We start from the raw sequence: 4,983 nt of genomic DNA, 5'->3' as shown, positions 1-4,983 counted from the left end.
GGTCCGAGGCCCTACTCTAGTATGCCTGCTGTTGGTAATTAATAAGATAGGGCTGAAGTCACACACCCAACATCACATAATCTTTTGTCAGTCTGAACAAGTGTTAATCTAAAACTAGCTTGGAGCAAGAGCCAAGAATATCTTTTGGAAAGCTGTTCTATGACCAGCTCTCCAGCAACCTGCATCCTTCTTAGGATACCCAGGCTAAATTGTTTCAATAGCTAGTTTATGTCCATTTGTTCCTGTGCCAACTTTAAATAGCATTTTCTTCTCTGGCGGTTGCTTCCTGACACCATATAGAAAGCAGTCTTCTGGTGTCCCAGCTTTCACTTTGCTGAGCTAAAGAAGCCAAGCTCTGATAGCGTCCTCTAGGAAAATAGTGTCTCCACTTCCTTATTCAGCTTAGTAGCCCTTCTCTGCACTGGTTCCCGTTTAAATTTTTGTTTTGAATGTAATTATTTTAATTGGGTTTTAATGTGGGTGACTTGACTTCTAGAGAGTGTCTGGAATGAAGCTCTCCGATGTCCTGTGAAATAGTCACAGTACTTCGCAAATTTGACTGGAATATACCTTGCCTGGTATATCCTAGAATTATGTTGTCCCGTTTCATGATACTTTCACATGTGATTAAATGTCAGTTTATAATTAATGTACTTCAGTGTTTTCCCTTCTTTGTCATTTGTGGTTCAGCTCCTAGTGTTACAAAGAAATTCTTACTAATCCTCAAGTACGTGACTTCGCTTTTCTAGGTTCTGCTCCACTTTTCCTACTTGGTCCTCAGTTTTTCCTACATGCTATCCCAGTCTTATGCTAACTTGATAAGGTCACATAATTTCAATGTGCATGTTTGTGTCTACTTGTTTTCAGCATCATTTGTGCAAATGTTACATGATACTGTTCCCTGGGTGATCTCTGAAAGGTTAGTAACCTCCCCATATGCCTACAACCAGCTCCTCACCTTACAGTTCCCCATGGCCTCTTGTCATAATCAAATGGTCATCTGAAGCCTGGGTTAAATCAGTCAGATTAGTCTTTCTAACTACACATTCAAATTAATCTGACATTATGTGCATGACATAATACGATATGAGATTATATTGGGACAAATGATTTTTCATCATTCCATTCATTTCTGACTCTTGTTTTTCTGTTCTTCAGCATGAACATAGTTTAGACCAGTTGTTGGTTCCTCTTCTTTATTCCTAAGCATGGTCAGCCTAGGCAAAGTTTGAAAGAAGTCCATAGCTGTTCATTAGAGGAAGATTTTTCTTTCATGATCTAACTGATTTATGCTGGGCTGATTTTCTGAAACATGGGAATCAACACCCTTTTTTTTTCTTTCCTAATGCACATTTAGAATGTTCTTATTAGTCACATGTTCCTTGAATGACTTGTAATGTGTAATCTACTGGTCTGATGGCTTCCACTAGAGAGAGAACCATATTTCAACAGTGAGCAAGCACTCCCTGCAAAGCATGAAATGTCCTCCAAAATGTGAATATTAAACTTCCTGTTATGTGAGTATACTGTACTCAAATACTAATGAGAATTGCAACTCTGGGAGAATGATTTTTTTATTTCTGGACACTTCTCTAGCACATCAGCTAGAAACATTTAAACAAAGGGGATGAGCATTTTGGCAGAGACTCTTGTCTGACATCAGCTCCTGAAACACAAACATATATTTATCTTCAAAATAAGCAAGTAAAGTATTCCCATTCTATTTCTGAAAGGAGTATTGGAGGCAGAGACAGTGGTTTTATGGCCCCAGTGAGGCCGCGAAACAGAGTGGTGAATTGTGTCACCTTAAAGTAAATCCACTAAATTAAAGAAGTTACATCGCAGCTGTTTCAGAAGAACCCTCTGAAATTTAATAGTATAATAATTATTTTGGGCCATTTCAACAGAAAGCTCTACTGAATGGTGTATTTTGTCCAAGTAGACATTACTCTGTCTTTTTCAAGTTGAAAATAATTAGTATAAAGAAAGACGGGGGGGTTTATTTCTTTTAGAAATTACAGCTAAGCATGACCTAGGTTATTGATATAATTACCTGTGCATTATGTTTGTGTGTGCAATTCATGGAAGTGCCAAAGCAAGAGGTTATTTTAGATTGTGGACAGCACACAAGTAGAATGGGATGTTTAAATTTAGAATTAAGGCTGAATACCACCAAAAGCTTTCCAGGCATGAAACTTCAGTTATTACTTGCTCAATTTACCTGTCCTTGGTGCTTTACAGGCAGATGCGAAGATAAGATGGCTGCTTCAGCCATCGGAATAAGACTACATTTTTAAGGTAGTACCGGTCAGTAAATAAGGAGTAAGTTTAAGAATTTCAACACCTTTTGGGGTTCTTGTAAATACTTAGGCTATAAATGTCTAATAAATAATTTATTAAAATGTGATTTGAGAAAATGAAAAACACAAACTTTTTCTACTGAAATTATGAACATGTGATGAAAACTGTAAAGAAAACAACTATCTCATTTTCCTGACGTGAACTTCTTGTTTGAAAAAGCTGGCTAGGATTAATTGTGGAATAGAATCTCAAAATAAAAAGCAAAAGAAATCATTGCTTAATTCGAAACCAGACAGAACATAGTGCCAAAAAGTACCCAAGAGAAAATACAGAGGAACTCAGATATGGTGATGATGGAAGCCTCTGCAAGAAGATAAAGCAGCATTGTATGTGGAGTTTCTGATCCCCTTCTAGCTGTGTACACTCGTATAAACATTGCTATTTTATACCTAAGACTTCTACTTTTCCTCTGGGGACATGCCTTTTTATAAGGAAATACCAAATTTTGCACCCTTCATGTTGTCTGGTCAGTGGGAAGCCATCCCTTACCGTCCTTCCGTGGTTCCTACTGGTGCAGCTGTACGAATGCAGCCATGAGGAGAGTTTCCTAATTTACTGTGATTGCATCTCATCTTTAGTTGAACAGGGTCAGGTCTTTCTTTACATAAAACAGAAAAACAGTATCCATTTCAGTCCTCCCTCCCACTGCCATTGGAGCAGGAACACTGCTGGATTTTGGAGGAAAGAGGTCATGTACCTCTTATGTGGAAAGGAAACACCTCATTCAGGGCTCCCAGATGCTAGTGGCAATGTTCCTCCTGCCTTTAGCAGGCGCTAGATGAGGCCCAACATGAGGTTTACCCTTGTAATGGGCTCCTTGCCAAGACAAGAGACTCCTCCACAACTTGAAAGCAGGCTTGTGTTCCAACAGAGCACTGAATTTCTACACTTCAGATTGCTGCTTCAGGTGAGGAATCACTGTTCTCCTACCTTCCCAGTATAGCATGTAGCCACTCAGGTGGAGCTCACCACAAGAGTTTTAGTCTTGCTTCTGCTTGGAAAGGGAAACTATTTATAGAAAAGGGGAGGAGAGTGAGTCAAAGACTTGAGGATTCCTTTGCTGTGTGCTTAGTCATCAAACACATCTCTCCTATTTGCAGCCAGCTCACTTAGATGTCCCTATCCCGTTGTTTTAGGTGTTTGCTTCTTCAGTACCCTGATGGGGTACCCTTTGGTACCTCTTTGGCACCTGCATGTCTCACTTGCCTGCTGGGAGTCAGGGAAGGTTACTGCTGGCTGAATGCTATTTTGAAAAATCCCAGTCCGCTTCTGCTTACACCAGTTCAATTTCATCTATTAGTCACGTGGACTTTGTTGTCTACCATATTACATCACAAAACATTTTCATGGCACTGCCAGGCGTAACAAATTATACTTTTAGCAGCTGGAAACCTGTCTGTGGCAGGGCTGTCGCCTCAGTACTGGAACCGGAGCAAAGGATCCACAGTCACTGCTGCATCCTTGCATCTGGTGAGCAGTTTCAGCATGACTGTGTTTTTGGGCAAAGAACCCCAGCTACTTTGATAGAGATACCCACGAGTGGTGTTGCAACTGCGCGCTACTGCGCGCTACTGCTCACGGTCCAGGTGTAGTGTTACGTATAGGCCCCTCTTCCTTCCTCCGTGGAGACTGAGAGGCCAAATCCACCACCCGCCCTTCAGGGCTAGCAGAGTGTTTCCTCAGCCCCTGCTGAGAGCTGAGGGACTAGAGGGGCATGCCAGTGGGGTAGTTACCTACTGACCTCAGGCTTGCATGACCAGAAGCATATGGGATGGCTTTTATCTGTGGTGGTGTTTGTTCTGTAAAACAATGTAACTGTCAAAGCCTGCTTTATTTTGACTTCTCTGCCATTAAAATGTAAGTAAGAAGAGCAGATGAACCAGGAAGAAGTAACGATCTTTGTTTAAATGAAAATAATTAGGAGCTGGCTAGCAAGATCGCCAAAAGCAACCAGCTGTTTTCAGCTGAACAGATCTCTCTGCAAGTTTCACAACTCAGAGGCTCCTTCTCAGAGAAAGCTTCTGCATTGACTAATGATGGACTTGAACCAAACCTCTGCCTCTGCCATCTCCTGCCTTTTCGAGGTGAAGATTCAAATTCAACTCTTGTATTAAGCTTGAACGAGCAGGGCTTCCCCACCCCTCTAACCCTCACTGCTCGCCGAAGTTCAGATCTGGACTCTGTCCATTACACGGCTTTAGGACACAACGCCGGCCAGTGAAGCTTTGATTTTGGAGGCATAAAGGTCTTAAACGGAGGTGACCTACGGGTTACATTTCCACTGGATGCCTATGGGATCTAAGCACCTGTGGAAAAAAGCGCCAAATCTCCCTGTGTCTCAGCTTCGCCTGCAGTTCCACGGTGCAGCTCGACATTGTCCCGCCTGGCACAGAAGGAGCCGGAAGACACATTTCCATAAACTTCGGTATCGGAGGGTTTTGTTTTTTAAAAGCCCAGTTGCGGATCAGGTCGGTGTGCAGAAACGCCGCTGCCGGGAACGCGGAAAGGCGGCAGCAGAGGTGGGAGAGGGTCCACCACGGGGCGGGGGAGGACCCGGCCGGTTGCGGGGTTGCGGGGCGGCGGTGACGCTGGCGGGCGGCAGCGCCCCTAACCTCTTGCTAA

This window comes from Buceros rhinoceros, unplaced genomic scaffold, assembly GCF_000710305.1.
Source record: "Buceros rhinoceros silvestris isolate BGI_N320 unplaced genomic scaffold, ASM71030v1 scaffold44026, whole genome shotgun sequence".
Lineage (NCBI taxonomy): Eukaryota > Metazoa > Chordata > Aves > Bucerotiformes > Bucerotidae > Buceros > Buceros rhinoceros.
Note: the sequence above shows the minus strand (reverse complement) of the source record.